Source organism: Spermophilus citellus (genome assembly GCF_964194105.1).
Source record: "Spermophilus citellus genome assembly, chromosome: 17".
In the NCBI taxonomy this organism is placed as follows: Eukaryota; Metazoa; Chordata; class Mammalia; order Rodentia; family Sciuridae; genus Spermophilus; species Spermophilus citellus.
Window position 1 is genome coordinate 46740798 of NC_138199.1, and position 18019 is coordinate 46758816.

Here is an 18019-nt window from a genome sequence, read left to right on the forward strand (position 1 = left end):
GAAATATAACAGCAAGAATTTGGAAAAGAGTAGCTGAAAATATGGAATCTCACCTAATGGCATCCCCCCAAGTCTGTGTGAGCATTGATGTTCTGGGGGGTAAAATCCCGGGTATATTACATGTCTCCACTTGTATGAGATTCTAGAGTAGGCAAAATGAATCTGAACTTTCAGAAAATTTGTTGCTCTAGGGAAGGGAGTGTATATTGACAAGAAGGTATAAGAGAAATTTCTGTAGAGAAGATAGAATTGTTTCATACTTCATTAGGGATGTAGGTGGTATGGGTAGTCACATTTCAAAACAAACCTAATCACACATCTAAGATTTGTTCATTGCATTATGTAAATTTTATCTCAAACAGAAAAGTACAAAAAGCCCCCAATTCAGATTTATTTGGCTTTAAACAGTGGTACGTGTTCTCAATTCTAAAACTAATTTCTGAGTATTCTTAGCCTTGAGCTTGAGGATAATGAGATCTCACTGGAGAGGGGGACTAAAAGTAAGCTCTGAATGAATCCCATAGCATAGGTTTTATTTTTTTTAAATAGATATAAATTATGTCATCCTAGCTTCATTTGTCAAGGCCTAGAAACATTTATATACAAGAATCAAGGAGTACATCAAACATCCAAAGTCTGTTTTCTAAACACCAATCAGCACATAAAAGAAACCAAGCCTGCTGGAATGTCTTGTACCAACAAGCATTTTATAAATTCCTGAAGATTGATTTCTCAGATGGGCCTAGAAAAGTATAAGCACCTTTTTTTTGCCATAAAAAATGTAAAGAAGCACTCACAAAATGAGTTTTACCAAAAGGACAGAGCAGCCAGCTTGAACGTGCCCTAGCTGACCAACTCTGGAAAAACCTGAGCTTCAAAATAATGATAATGATATAGCTAGGTGCAGTGGTACATGCCTGTAATCCCATTGGCTCAAGAGGCTGAGGCAGGAGGATAGCAAGTTCAAAGCCAGCATCAGCAAAAGCGAGGCACTAAGTAACTCAGCAAGACCCTGTCTCTGAATAAAATACAAAATACAGTTAGGGATGTGGCTCAGTGGTTGAGGGCCCCCGAGTTCAATCCCCAGTACCAACAACAACAACAACAAAAAAGATAATGGTAAATTGTAACACATTTAAGAATTTATAAGTCTGTACTGCTATCAATAAGTGAATCAAATAATTGGAGACAAGAAATTTCTTTTTACAGTAGATTATCAATGATAGAGAATGGATGAGAAATTTGACTATTATTTATACGTGGTAAAATGATTTAGTGAACGTTTGATGAGAAATAGGATAATTCAAAACTATGGTCCTATCAGTTACTTATTAATTATAAAGAAAAATGCCAGATTTCCCTTGAAGAAACTTTTATTTATTTATTTATTTATAAATATTTATTTAGTTGTAGATGAACATACAGTATCTTTATTTATTTTTATGTGGTGCTGAGGATCGAACCCACTGCCTCACACATGTGAGGCAAACACTTTACCACTGAGCTACTTTTGAAGAACACTTTAATCAAGTGGTCAATACTAACATTGCTTATTTCGATAAACTGACATTCTCTCTCCAAGTGACACACACAAGGAAACACTATCACATTTGTTGGTGTCCGTGACAATAATGAATCACCTAAATATATTCATGAGGAAACATCAGACAAACCCAAATTGAGAGACAGTGTATGAAACACTTAGTCTTTACCCAAATAAATATATTAAAGTGAAGAATGACAAAGAAAAGCTGGAGCAGACACAGTGAAGAAATTCAGTGCATGAGCCCATATTAGATCCTAGTTCCAGGAAAAAGACAGTCCTGAAGGATATTATTGGGGCAATTGAAAAACCTTACAGATAGACTATCAATGAAATGGTGTTGTATCAAGGTCAAATTTGCACTTGTTGAAAACTGTACTGTGGTTATATAAGAAACATTCTCAGAAGTTTTTTGTTGTAAAGGGTACTGTATCTCCAACTTGCTCTCAAATGACTCAAAAAATTTCATACTTATGAAAGGAATGAGTAAGCAAATAGGGGAAAATGCAAATTAATAGTGAGTCTCAGAAAAGACTATATATGTGAGTTGCTTGTGCTATTCCTGATTTTTTTGCATAAGTTTTAAATAATAATAATTGCAAGCAAAATATATATGCTGCTAATTGCACATAATTACTTTCATATTTTATAGGGCAAGATATTCTACCAACAGATATATTCCCAATTCATATGGTTGGATGTATATAAACAAATTTGAAAACTTTTTTCTTCATAATACTGTCATTTAACTTGGATAAATATCTTAATGCAATAATTATTAATTTCCTTAGTATCTACTGTGTTGTTTTTAAATAAGGTGGTTTCAACATTTTTTTTCCAAATTATATTGTGCTTTTGTGATTGAGAAAATGAAAAATTCAAGGAGTTGAAGAGATTTGCATCCAATTAAGCTTTCTGAATTAAAAAGAAAAAAATATCTCACCATGTCACTAAGTAAATCAACAATTTAAGATTGTTCAGGGATAGGAGTATAGAAATGGAAATTCCTCTCTATATATTGAAATGCTGTTTTAAAATGCATACTTTACATTGTGAAAATAAAGTTTAACAAGTTCTTTTGGGATTATTGTGCTTAGAAAAGGAAATATTGTAACTCTGACTTAATTCACTTCACTAAACTTTAGAACGTATTACTTTTTCTACTTGAAAGGTGAAATTTACATTGGAATCTTAATTTAGTCACAATCTGAAACAACAGTGCTAGATATGGTGTAAATAGAATGAACTCATGGCCTTAATTTCAGATCCAAATTTTGGTGACTATTCTATTGATTGTTCTAGCACAAGCCAGAATTCAACAACTACATATTTATAGAATATATGATAAATTCTGAGTCATACTTTTATGTACGTGGTTTTTATTTATGCAGGAGTTCCTGAAAGTTCTTGTGTATTCATCCAGGGGACTGTGGTCAGCATCAACAAGGACAGTATTAGGAACATTCAGAAAGAAGAATACAGAATACAACAACCTTCTCTGCTCTTGACTTTTCTAACTTGTGTTTGATGGTTGAAGTAAACATTGAGTATGCCTCATGTGGAATGCACTCGTAAATAGGGGAGTAAAAGACACGAAGAGGTAAGTTTTCTTCATTCTACTAAAATACATAAAACAATGAAGCCCCTGGGGTCTGGTAAATTACATGTAGATTATACAATATGTAGGAAAAAAACCTAAAACACAATAGAGGATTTATCCATTTTGGGTTGCCAATGACACTATATCACTGACTTATGTAAGTCATAAAACAAGAGGTTTATTATTCTGGAAGTCCAAGGATAAAGGGCAGAATGTGAAGCCTGTCTTCTTCCTGATAGAGTCCAGGGGTACAGGGCATCACTTGGCTAAAAAAAAAAAAAAAAAAAAAAACAGCAAGCAACCAGATGCAGGTATCTTCTCCTTCCCTCTTCTTGTAAAGCCAGGACTCAATCACAAGAGCCCCAACACATGACTATCTAATCTTAGTCAACTCTCCAAAGCCTCACCTCTGAACTTCAAGAAGTTTCCACCCTCTTAATATCTCACCGTGGGGTTGAATTTCAGCATAAATTTGGGATCACATACGAGTCAAATCATAGCATTCATTCCTGGTCACCCAACACTCATGTTCTTTTTACATAAAGCGTGCAATCATCCAAATAGTCCCAAAGCCTCAACTCCTTCCAGCTTTAATCGAAAAGTCAATAGTTTCAACTGACATTCAAGGCAAACTCTTCCTGTGAGCCTGTAAATACCCAAACACGAGCTATCTACTTTCAAGACACAAATGCATAATAGACACCAAAAAGGAGAAATGGGAAAGCAGAGCATAGATCAAAAGTAAGATTGAAACCCAGGAGGATGGGCATTAATCCTGTAGCTCCAAGTCTGGAACTTTGTGTGATCACTGTGTTAAGAAGTTAAGGCCCCGTGGCTCTGCTCCATCTCTTATCACGTGTTGCTCTGAGCTTCCTCTCTGCCAGCAAGAAAGCATCATCATATCTGGCCACTGAAACATATTCCCCCATAAATGTGTGGCAGAATAAGCCTTTTTTCTCTATAAATATAGCCTACTTCAGGTATTTCATTATAGTAATAAAAGATGAACTAATAGAAAAATCCAAATTCTATTCTAAAAAAAGGCTTAAAGTAATCCACAGTAAAGCAGAAGAATGGAAAAAGAAAATGGAAAATAAAGAGCACTCATAAACATCAATAGTTTCATGAAATCTAAATATTCTAAATATAACAAAAAAGATTGGAAGACAATTAAAACCATTACACAATAATATGCTGTCTATAAGAAATTAATTTCAAATAATAACAATATGGATTGAAGTAAAAACAATGAACTAAGGTACAGCATGCAATATTAATCACAGGAAAGTGTGACTATATTCATATGAGACAAAGTAGAATTCAGAGAAAAGATAATTGCCAGAAACAGAAATAAATAAATAATGATATAATAGTCAATCCACAAAGAAAACGATGGTGTTAGGTATATATGTAACAAAGAACAGATCTTAAATATTTGAAGTAAAATGATAGAAGCCAAAGGAGAAATAGAAAAATCTGATTATAGTTGCAAACCTCAATATTAATCTCTAATTGATCACATGATCACTATCAAGTGCCTATGGACTAAACTATAACCTGTGCCATAAATTAATCACATTCTGCAAAAATCATGGAGTGTTTTCCAACCACAATGGAATCAAAACAGATTTAATAGTTCAGATTACACTTTTATATAGAATGTTTCAAATAGCTTAAGAAGCTTAGTGTCATCTTGTCATTAATCTACAGAAATGAAAACATTACTAATTTTGTGGTAAATACATCTTAAAATATTCTGCAGAAGTCAGTTTTCTCAATTCATTTAGCCTCACATGGACTGTTCTAGAATACAGATCAACCAACAAAAGATATAGCTGCTCCATTTGCATTTTTAGTTTGGGTTACCATACCTTAGCAATTATGTAGACTACAAATTTTTCATTTACTTTTCTTCATAAAGTTGTTATTTGGCTGATCAGGAAAAAAAAACTTTTTTTTTTAACTTAAGACAACAATATTAAACAAATCTTAAGAGTTTTTCAAGTCATGTTATTTAATTCATGATTGCTCATTTATTTCTAAATCAGTTTGCTACCATGGAGACGATACACAAACATATATGGACATAAGCATACATATACACATCACATACAATACACACATACACAAACATACATAAATTATATGTGTATATATGTGTGTGAGTGTGTGTGTATGTGTATGTGTGTGTGTGTATTATATATATATATATAATACACACACACACACACGCACGCACACACACAGATCTTCATTTGCTATCTTCTAGAAAGCTTTCCTCCCCCTTGAGTATCAGTCTTCCAATTATTTCCTCCATCACCTTAGATCTCAAAGAATGTCTCTAATTAGTGTCTATTAGGGCCCAGGTTTTCCACTTAGATAATTTTATGTCTCAGGTTTTAGGATAAGAGAAAAGACCGGAGGCAGGAAGATTGCAAGTTTTAAGGCCAACCTCAGCAACTTAGCAAGACCCAGTCTAAAAAAATTTCTCTATATAAATAAAATCAGGGGAATGTGGCTTTGTGATAGAACCCCCCTAGGTTCTTTTCCAAGTATTGAAGGAATAAAAAGAAAAATGAAGAGGGTAGAAGAGGGAGGTTTCTGAGTATTGTCAAATGAAACACCTGACTTAAAATAAAACTCAGGCCATGTGGATGAGACACTGCATCCTGACCCCTAGACCATCAGGGAACTGCAGTGGCTGCTGTGGCAGGAGGAGAAGGATAACAATTGAGAGGAAATCTTGATTTTTATTTTACCAACAAATTAAAATAATTAAGCTCACGTTCATGTGGTTAAACTTTAAGCCTTTCATTTGCAAGACCAATATAGGCTCTGCACCATGCTCTCAGGTGAAGCAGATCCCATGCTAGACTTTGCTTTTTTTAAAAAAAAATAAAGCCACTTATGTTTTTTTCCTTTTCTCAGACTCAAAACTTGAGTTCAGGAATTAACTCTTAGATGTGTACATTTTAGCTAGGACTAGCTGAAATAAACTTTCAAGCAATAAGACTCAATAGGGAAATAGTTAAATGTCCTTAGCATGTTATTAACGCTACAATGGCAATTTAAGAATTATCTTAAAGGTATTCAAAAAAATGTTTTAAAGTAGGCATGCTTATCAAGCAAAATAGCAAACTGCACAAAACCAAAAGCAAACTCTTCAGAAATGGTCATAAAATGACAAGCAGGAGAAATCTCTTCCAGGTTAGAGCTGAGCAGCCTGGGGAACTTTGCTGAAGTGGAATTTCAGGGGCAGTTCACCATTATGGGTTTGAATTAAATTTTCCCTCATGCTGTCATCAATACTCATTTTCAGGTCATTTTTCTCCAGAATCCAAAGAATACTGGGGCCAGGCAGTAGTTGAATATTACCCAATTTGGGAGAATGCAATCAGATGGGGTCCACAGGAGAACAGAACTGACCTTTCCCATTGCTTCAGAATTCACACATGGCTGGTGAGAAGTGTGTACTAGCTGCAGCTAGAACCAGATCTCAAGAATCAATAAGAGAACTCCTGTGAACAGAGATACCTCATCCTTCCCTAGCTTTGGGACCCCCACAAGGAAGACCAAACCAAGGATTCCTTTCACAAGTACCGGGCATCTCCACATTGAGACTCTCACAATGAAGGCCAAACTAGAGAGAAGAAATAAGAACAAGAATCCAGGCACCTGTGCCCAAGTTACTCACCAAATAAGATGTCTTCCACACCAAGAAACCTTCTCTTGTCAAAGTGAAATTATGTACCGAAGGCCCATGGCCCTGAGCCAGGGAATGTCCTGGGGATGATTCTGGAGACAAACGGCTCAGAAAACTGCTTTAACTCTTCCACATGGAGGCAGACAAGCAGCCTGGGAACAAAAGTTCTGTAAGGGCTTGACTTCTGCCTGGCTCTCCAAATTGTTACTGAACCAGGTCTGTTTTGCAGTCACACAGCATGCCAATTGCTGAAACCACCAGTTTTGCAAAACTGTCCGTTCATGAGACAGCCAATTGTACATAGATGAGAGAAAAGGCCTCCTATCTCACTTCCTGAGGGTGGGATTTGGGGATATTTATAGGCTAGGCATGGGGCAAGGTGATTGGAGGTAAACTAAGAGCAGGTGAAGCAGTTTAAGTCTAGAGGGTTCATTTAAGGAGCCAAGAAAAGGTGAAGCTGTGTAGGTCTATTCACATTTTCCCTTGGTTTCAGTAGTAATACATAGAATTCTGGGATGCATAGAAAGAATTGTATACCATTTGCAAATGGGGTTTATTCCAGGGATACAAAACATCAAAAATATCAATTAAGTAATCTATGTATTAACAGACTAAAGAGGGGAAAAAAATGGTCATATAGATCTATACAGGAAAAGCATTATTTAGCTATTGGTTGTGATTCTTTTTCTTTTTCTTTTTAATTAACACATAATAATTGCATTTATTTATGGAGTAGAGTGTGATATTTCAATACACATATTCAAGGTACATTAATTTAATCACAATAATTACTTTTTCTTTGTCCTAATTATTTCTCTGTTGGAGACTATGAGCTTCTCTCTTCTAGTTTTTCATAAAATATTTAATAGGTTATTGTAAGCTGTAGTTGCCCTACTGTGGTGCTCGACCTAGAACTTATTCTTTCTGGTTTTTGATACCTGATATCCTTCCTCTTCCCCTTCTCTTTGCTTTTCCTGTTCTCTAGTAATTGCTATTCTCCTCTTTATAACTTTGAGATCAAATTCTTTAGCTTCCACACAGGAGACAGAATCTAAGCTTTCTGCTTTTATGTGTCAGTCTTTAACATAACATTCTCCAGTTCCATTCATTTTGCCATGATTTTTTAACGACTGAATAATATTCTTTGTGTAGATATACAATTGTTTTCTTGTCGGCTCACTAGTTGATGGACACTTAGGTTGTTTTCCTTCCATTTCTCGGCTATTTTAAATATGTCTGCAATAAACATGGGAGTGCAGATGTCTCTGCACTGCATACTGATTTTATCTCCTTTGGATATATCTACTGAGGAGTGGGCTGGCTGTATTATCTGATAGTTCTACATTCAGTTTTTTGAGGAGCCTCCATTTATTTCCATATGGCTGCACTAATTTACATACTGACCAACAATGTTCAGAGACCCCCCTTTCTCCATCTCCTCACCCATATTTGCTATCTTTTGTCTTTTTGGCAGTAGTCATTCCTACTAGAGTGGGGAGATATCTCACTGTGGTTTTGATTTTTGAAGCCCTTTGACCAATTATGTTGACCATTTTTCAAATATCATTTCTCTTCCTTCTTTTAAGAAACGTCTATTAGGATCATTTGCCTATTTTTTAGTGGATTATTTGTGTATTCATTTTGTTGAGTTTTGCTTTTTGAGTTCATTTTTGATATATTCAGGATATTATTTGCCAAAGAATAGTTTTAAATATTTTCTCCCGTTCTTCTGGTTCTTTTTTCAGTGTTGACCATTTATTTTGATGTACAGAAGGTTCTTAGTTTGATAAGATCCCATTTACGTATTGTTGCTTTGGGTTTTCTATGATGTTGGTGTCCTAGCCACAAAAAACATTGTTTATGTCAATGTCTTGAATTATTACCCCTATATTTTCCTCTAAGTATTTCAGTTTACAGTCTTACACTGAGGTCTTTGATCCACTTTGAGTTCATTTTTTGTATATGGTGAGAGACAGGTGGGAAATTTCATTTTCTTACATAAGGACATTCAGTTTTCACAGATAATATTGAAGAGGTTCTCCTTTTGTAATCATACTGCCCAAAGTGCTCTACAGGTTCAATATAATCCCAATCATCATATTAACAGCATTCTGCACAGAAATAGAAAAAAAACAATTCCTAAAATTCACATGTAAACACAAAAGGCCCTGAATAGTGAAAATAATCTTGAACAAAAAGGACAAACCTGGAGAAATCACAACACCCAACCTCAAGACATACTATAGGTCTCTAGTAACCAAGACAGCATGGTGCTGGCATAAAAACTAACATGCAAATTGAACAGATTAGAGATCCCCCAAAGGAAATCTCTGCATGTACAGCAGAGATTCTCCACAAAGGTACCAACATCATACATTGCAGAAAAGATATTTGATAAAAGGCAACATCCACTCAGGCTGAAGACTTTCAGAAATACAATAACTTCCTGAATTGATATAGGACATCTACAAAAAAGAAACCAGACCCAAAAGTCCTATTTATGGTTTTTTTTTTTTTTTACATGTAAGTCTGAATGATTTCCCAATAAGGCTGACCAGAAACACAAGACAATTTGTTCACTCCAACCTCTCTTAATCAACCTAGTGCTAAAAGTCATAGACAGTGGAATAAGATATCACATGCCACTTAGAAAGAAATAAATAACTTCCTTTTCGTAGATTACATGATTATCTATGTAGGAAACCCCACATTTGCTATTTTTTGTCTTTTTGACAGTTGTCATTCCTACTAGGTGTGAGGAGATATCTCACTGTGGTTTTGATTTTCATATCCCTTTGACCAGTTATTGTGTTTCTGAAAAATCACTATGTAAATTTAAAAATTCAAGATCTGGAAAGTTAACTTGGCAAGATAACAGGATGCAAAGTCAACAAACAAAAATCATTCATATTTCTAGATAGTGTTGATGTGAAAACATGAACACCACAATTAAAATACATTGTTATTTATACCTGCTGAAAAGTGAAGCACTTAGAAGGAAATATGAAAAACACATGCAAGTGCTTCAGTGATGAAACACATACAACCTTGATAAAAGTAAACAAAGAAGACATAAATAAATGGAGATGGCTACTGTGTTCATAAATTTGGTAATTCTATCTAGTAAAAATTGCATGCAGGTAATAAGAAAAATAAAAATGCATTTTTGGAGATATAAACAATAATATTTGAACACATAAGGAAAAGCTAAGAGCTAGAATAACTACAATAAACTTTGAAAAAGAAGAATAATGTGAGAACTACAATAAACTTTGAAAAAGAAGAATAATGTGAGAAGAATCACTCCACCTGTTTAAAAAAATTAGTATGTAACTAGGGTAATCAAGATTGTGTTATATTGGTGGAAAGATAGACAAATAAGTTAATAGGACAGAAGATGGAATCCAGAAATAGACTCCAAAAATATGCCTAGCTGATTTTTGACAAAGGTGGAAAACTAATTAGACATGTATAGGGGAAAAAAAATTGACCTAAGTCCTCACATTTTATGCAAATATCAATTTAATGCAGATCACAGAATGAATTTATAAACTAAAATTATAAAACTTTTAGGAAAAACTATGGAAAAGTTTTGTGTCCTGGGGTTAAGCAAATATTTCTTAGACTTAATCACAAATGATAATCTAAAAAAGAAAAATTTCATACATTGGATTTCATCAAAATAAAACATATACACATACAACTTGTGCTCTGTGAAAAATGTTATTAATAGCATAAAAAGCCAAGCTACTTGTTGGGAGCAAATATTTCCGGACTTCATATCCAACAAAGCATATCTAAGATGTATAAAGAGCATGCCTAAAATAATAATAAATACAAAGACAAAATTCCAATGAGAAAATGGGCAAAACATGAGGAGATATTTTATTCAAGAGGACATGCATATGGTAAATGATCACATGAGGAAGCATCCAGCAACAGCATCACTAACAATCTACAACTACCACGAGACCAAACCACTGCACTGTTGGGAATGTATCACTGAGAAATAAAGTGTGAGGATCACAGGAAAAAAAATTGTGCCTGAGTATTTTAAGAAATTTATCTATAAGAGTTAAAAACTGAAATCATTCATTGGATGAATGGTGGTCTTAGACTGTTTGGGCAGCTATAAGTAAAAAAAACTTAGACTAAGTAATTAATAAACAACAAAAATTTCTCCCTTGCAGTCTATTCTGGTGGCTAGGAAGACCAGGATCACAACACCAGCAAACCAGAAGCCTGATGAGGGCCTGTTCTTTGTTCATGGTCCCTGATGTGCCCTGACAGAAAGGATGACAAGCCAGTTCCTTTCACCCTTTTTTATAAGGGCACTAACTCCATTCATAAGAGAAGAGCCCTCCTGACTTAACAGCATTAAGAGTCTGACTTCTTAAGACTAGCACATGGGGAAATAGATTTCAACAAATGAATTTTGGAGGAACACAGACATTTAGACCATAGCAAGATAAATCAATCGGTCACATATACTGTCAAGTCAAAGTTTTTCAAAGCACCAGGAGATGGGGAGATAGATAGACAGATAGATAGAAGAGAGGATTCATTATACTAATTGGCTCACATAACTACAGAGACCAACCAGTCCCACAAAATGCTGTCTGTAAGCTAGAAATCCAGTGAATCCAAAGTTGTGACTCAGGTCAAGTCTAAAGGCCTAAGAACCCGTGAGGGTTTCCTGAGGTAAGTCCCAGAGTCTGAAAACCTGAGAACCTGAAATTCTGAAGTCCAAGAGCAACAGAAGAAGAATGTTCCAGCTTCAAAATAGAGAGTGAATTTGCTCTTCCCCAGCTTTTTGCCCTCCGTGGCCCTTGATAGACTCAATGATACTCATTCACCTTTGTGCTGGTTATCATCTTTACTCAGATTATTGGCTCAAATGTTTATTTGTTCCAGAAAGACCCTTACAAACACACCCAAAAATAATGTTTCACCAGCTATTCCAGTATCCTTTAACTCGATATTGATATCTAAAATGAATCACCACTTATCCATCCCATCAGCAAAAAGAAATGATTGACACACACAATAACTGGCTGAATTGCAAGAGAATTGTGCTGAGTAAAAAACAAACAAACAAACAAAATCTAATCCCAAGCTTTTACATACTGTATGATTTCATTTCTATAACATTCTTGCAACAAAATTATAGAAATGGAGAACGGTTTCTTGATTGCTAGGGTAAAGGATAAAGCAGGTGGAGGGAAATAGGTATGATTATAAAGGTATCACACAAGGAATCTTTGTGAAGGTAGCAATGTTCTGCATTTTGAATATATCAAAGTCAGTATCCTACCTATGATGTTTTGCTATCATTTTTTCCAGGTGATACAACTGAGCAAATAGTGTGTGGGATTCTTTCTGTGTCACAATATAAAATTTTAATTTAAGAAAGACCTCCTGAAAAATCAGCAGGTTAGAGTGAAAACACACCAAGTAACTAAAAGAACAAAATGTAATACAAACTGAAGTTCACTTCATGGATTTAGAATTGACCTTTTCTGTTATGACCTCAAGTTTGTGTGTTTTCAAGTTCTGTGTAAATTCACACTTTGTGCATAGACACAAATGAGCACATACCATGGGTATTAATTCGAAAATGAGCACTAGTTGATTTGTATTTTTATTGAAAGGCAGGGATTATGTGAGATATTTCTTTATAATGGTGCTTTTGGCACAGTGCCTGGCATTACAAAAAAAGGGGTATTTTGTAAAGCATCACTCTTATTGACTGATAGATCAATAACTATCAACACATATTTTCAAAGAGAAAAATTATGACCCCCCCCCAAACCCAGACATGGTGACAGGGAACAGGCAGGTAAAAACAAAAAAAGAGGGCTGATGATGTTGACATCCTCTTCAGAAATCTGTATCAAGAAGTCTTTGCTATAAGACACTTTCAGATCTGGATCCTTGCAGTAAAAGCAACCATGTGGCAGTATGTTCTCTCTTTAGTCACCAAACCATTTCAAAATTGGTTTAGGCCTCTAGAACTTAAATTATAAGCAATATCATGGACGTTTTTAGAGTAGAATAGTTTGAAGTTAGGGGAAAAATGGTATGTTTAAGTTGTAAATTAGCTTTAGTAATATTTGAAAAGAATTTCTGGATTCATTTCATTTATTGTAGCACTTAAACACCTGGCTGATTGCAAATATGAACACTGGGTGTCATCAATAAATGAGAAGTTTCTGGCACTCTTTCAAAATTAACCTGGAAAACTAGGATAAGAACTCTGAAACTATTGTACCTGCTAAAATCCAATGAAAATTTGCTTCCTTTGGTCCCAGAAGACTGAGACTTGGAGACAAGAGGATAATCAAGATACTCACCTAACCTATTCCACTAACTAGGGCCTGCTAGAGAAAAGACTTAAGTTGGAGAAGTTTTGCTCTTGCTGCCTTCAGTTAAAAGGGGCAATAAAACTGGTATATTTTGTTCATATCTAATGTGTCTGTGTTTTAGACATCAGAGTTTACTCAGTCTAACATAAACAAATGAAAAATAGCCTAAGTTCCTAGTCTTTAAAAGATTAGTTCAAACAATGAGATATGAGGAATGGGGAAAAAAACAGTATCCCAATTATGTTTAATGATCTAGTTCCTTGACTGGACCATTCATATTTATTTTTATAGTTCATGACTTGCCAATAGCATAAAAGAAAAAAGAAAAACTAAGAAATGGCATTTAATAGGGTAGTGTTTTTACATAGGTTAAAAAAATAGTTAGATATGGGCTCAGCTTTCCTTAACCAAATCCTTAACCAAAGATAAATAAAGCTGAGACCCAAATGGAAAAAGACCTTGCTCATTCTCACACTGTCTTCTCCCCAGTTTTTTAGCTGTTACAGGAGGTGGTCTAGAGAGAAGTAGTAAAATCTTGCACACTCTCCTAGGTAAAAATACGCCAGGCCAGTGCTGAAGTTGGGCTCAAGAGTGAACCATAAAGTATTTGAAATTGCAGCCAACTTCCTCCAGCCCAAATATATAACAAGGAAGCTAAAACACAGAAGGTTGGTGGCAGAACTAAAGACAGGAAAACTCATTCTGATAAAATTGTGACTTAGCTGTGGTTCAACTTAACAGTGAAAGAAGTCTGAATATCCAGTACCTCAGTACATCTGCTAGACAAAAAAAGAAAAAGAAAGAAAGAAAAAAAAAGGGTGGCTGCACACTGTGATAAACAGACAAAGGCAAATATTATCACATTTCTGTCCTGTTGTTATACACCCTGTCTGTAAATAATAGTATGGGTCATGCAAAGAGGCTGGCAAAGATGATCCGTACATAAGACCAAAGCATTCATAAAAGACGACCTTCGGTGATGCTGTGTCTGGAATTACTAGAAAATGACTCTGCAATAATGATTATTCACTTTAGATAAATGTGTTAAAAATGGAGGAAGAAATGTGAAATGGAGAATTTTGAGTGATGGGAAAAACATGGTCTGATAATAGCACAGCAAAGAGCAAGCTGATCCCTACTCCTGGAGACAGGGGAATAGAAGAAAAACACCTGATGAAGAGGTAATCCATACAGAAGGAGTAGTTAGCAAATAGCAGCACCTGCTCCAAAGAAAACAGGGATCCATGGAGAGCAGAACAGGACTATAAAAGAGCGTAAGTAAAACTCTACTGGACTTAGAAAGCTTCAAGTGGCAATTCTGTGTTTTACTATGCTCCCAATTAATCTATCCAATAATATATCAAGCTTCTATAATTAAGAATTTCACAGATCAGAAAATTAAGAGACTGGTGAATAATTCTACTGAATGTCTGGCACAGGTGTTTCAGATTTAAACATATAACAAAAGCTATGGATGAATAGCTAGATGATGGATAGATAGATAGATAGATAGATAGATAGATAGATAGATAGATAGATAGAAAGCTTGGTGTTCTTGTCATAAACCATACTGCCCTGTCCGTGAAAGGATTAATAGAAGAGAAAGAATTTGGATGCATAATATATGCCATAGATAAGAATAGGATCTGGGAATGGTATACCACCTATGGGAAATGGAAACTGATAATTATTTTTATTCTTAACTATAAAAAGCACCTTAAAAGTTCCTTTTCAATATTTCTTACAGTATAAAATTAATCTAGTATCTGGACTTATGACCCTGTGTAACCCCAAATGTGAAACACTAACGATCCCCATACAGCAGTGGTTCTTGGTGGCCAATGACATTTTCCCCCCAGGAGTTGTTTCTGATTGCCACCTCTGTTAGGATGTTCCTGTATGTAGAGCAGCCAGGGTTGCTGGTGAACATCATAAAGACCTGTAGGCATCCCCACCCTAGAAAATGTCAGTGATACAAAGGTTGGGAAACCATGCTGTAGTGGGAAATTTTGATTTGGGGAGCAAAAAGTGTACCAGGTTCAACGTACTGGGTACATAGATATCTCTGAAAGAAATGCTGCTTTGCTTTCAGGAGCCCAAATCTCTTCATTTATTTTTCATGAATGTTTGGAAAGAATTAAAAAAGTATTTCCATCATTGCACTGAATTAGCAAGATGTCTTTTGGATCCTCTTTCTTCCCATGTTTTCTTTCTCTCTTTACAGGAAGAGGTTGTAAAAACAAAGGAGGCACAGGCGGCAAGAGGTACTCCTGGAAATGTCCCCCAGGGGTTGCATGGCATGATCATATGACATGGTGTCAATAAGAAGGTGCTCACATCAGTGTGCAGGCAACACAATCACTTTATTAAAATTGACAACTTCCAGGTTTAGTTTCCTGTTTTGTTTTTGTTTTTTGCATTCTTGGAGAAGAGAAAAACTTTCTTAATGTTAAAATTATTCTTTCTCTTAATTCCTTGTCAAAAGCCTGAAGAAATCTAATTGATCTGAGTTTTAAACCAGATTCCACTAGCTAGATGCATCCTAAACAGTGTCTTAAGTTTTTTTGTGCCTCATCTTGCTCACATATAAATACATGCAAACAATGTTTGCTGACCAAGACTGGCAAATCAAACTGTAATTCTTAATGCATCTAACTCTAAGGAATAACTTGGAGTTACGAGAAATGAGAAATTATAGTTTTCTTTTCCTGACATCTCAATAGAGCAAACAGAATATTTTGGAAACATCTTCTGATTTTTATGGCTAGTTGGAGGACCTTGGGTGCACAAAACAGCTAAAGTACAAAACTCTAGTATACAGTGAAAAATATAAACATTGTATACACAATGGAAAAATGTAAAGTTACAAATAAATTATATATTCTACTGTCACATCTTTGGTATATCTCTGTGGCAACACAATTTAGAGAGAGAGGGTCTAAAAGAAATGGAACCCATTTGAACATTTCTATCTGCTTGAACTCCATATAGGTCATCTATACTTGTACAAATCTATTTAACACTTCCTATAAATTTGGTGAATATATGTATTTAGGTTTTACCTACAACCTTTAAAAAACAGTATTTTCTTTTAAAATATACAAATCGTTTCTGAAATTACATTAGGGAATTTATGTGATGCCATTACATAGGCCCTCATGTATGGTCAAGAAATAAATGGATCTGGAGTAACACTCTATAAATTATAGTTGTGGGAGTGTCAGGAAAATTACCTCTGTAAATCTACAACCGTTTCCTGGTTTCCTGGATTTCAACATATACTTTATTTGATTTGCCATAAAGTTGAATCCATTTGGAAATTTTGAAACTTAGTCAAGCTTTAAACAGTAAGACAAATCATAATTGGTACAATCTTTATTTAAAAAAATATTACAGTAAACATCTAATTAAATATGTAAAAATATGTATTTTTAAAATAAATATATAAAGTATACTTTATCTCTGAACATGTAAGGAATATTCAAGGTTGTCTAATCTCTTCTATTGAGTTTAGAGATAAGAAAACTAACATCTAAATATATGAAGATTCATGCTGAGTTCTACATCTCAAGAGAGGATTGACTTGGTAATCTAGTCTTGATTCTATCATTCAGGGTTGTTTGTGCAGGCTGCCTAATGTCCATAAAATTTTGAGATATGATTGAACTATAATTATTGACATAGAGTTCTATATTCTCTAACAATTGTTCTGTTAGTTCTCTCATCATATTAAATATGTTATTATGCAAACACACCCATAATTGTTGTCATGTTTTTAATGGAGAAGCAAGATTACTAACACACAAGTAAACTGTTTAGTAGAATTAATAATTGATGAACAGAGATAAATATCAATTTGAAGAGAGTTTTATGTTATTTGACCTTAAAAAAATAAACCTCTTTTAATCACCTATAAAATAAATCTAAGTATGCACTGGGGATAAAAAAAAAAAAAAAGATTTTTGGAAAATAAAGAAAGCATCCTGTTAGCAAAGTAGAGAGTAGCAGAAGCACTTACTACTGTCAGAAATTTGAATCTGTAAAATATGGGATGTAGTAATCTATTGGTGTCGGTACTTTCCAGCCTCAGTTTAACAAAAGGATAAGTCATATCCCATTAGTAATGGAGATTATTTTTAGCTCAATTTTGGTAGAGACTTGGGCAGGCCTGGATAAGAATGAGTAAATGCTTTGCATTTTTAAAAAGACTCTCCTTGACCAGTAATACTTATATGCTACAAGTAATATTGAACTAACTTCTAACATGAAAGACAGAAGTTCACTAATAGTAAGCTTCCAAACCTGGCTGTCTTCTGTTCTTCCACAAATTATTTCTAGGAGGTTAAGTGGAAGTGGGAAATATGAGCTATTTTGATATTCATCTACCATGGAATATCTTTTTTTAAAAAAAAATTCATTAGTTACTGATGGACCTTTATCCATTTATTTGCTTATATGTGGTGCTGAGAATTAAACTCAGTGCCTCACATCTGCTAGGCAAGTGTTCTGCCACTGAGCCACAACCCCACCCCAGATTATCTTCTTTAATGATTTAAAATAATCAAAAAACATAATGGTGCTAATATTGAAATAACAGTAAAAATAATTAATTTATATAACCTTGTTTTGAAATGAGTATAGAATATTCTGTGGTTATCTAAGCTTATTGGCCTTCATGTCTCTAGGAATTATTCCCATATTAGTCAACTGTGAATTAAAAAAACACACAGAAAAAAGTTCATGACTCAGAAATTATTTGAAAGAAATTTCATTTTTTCTTAAGAATCATAAAGAATATTTAAAATTTA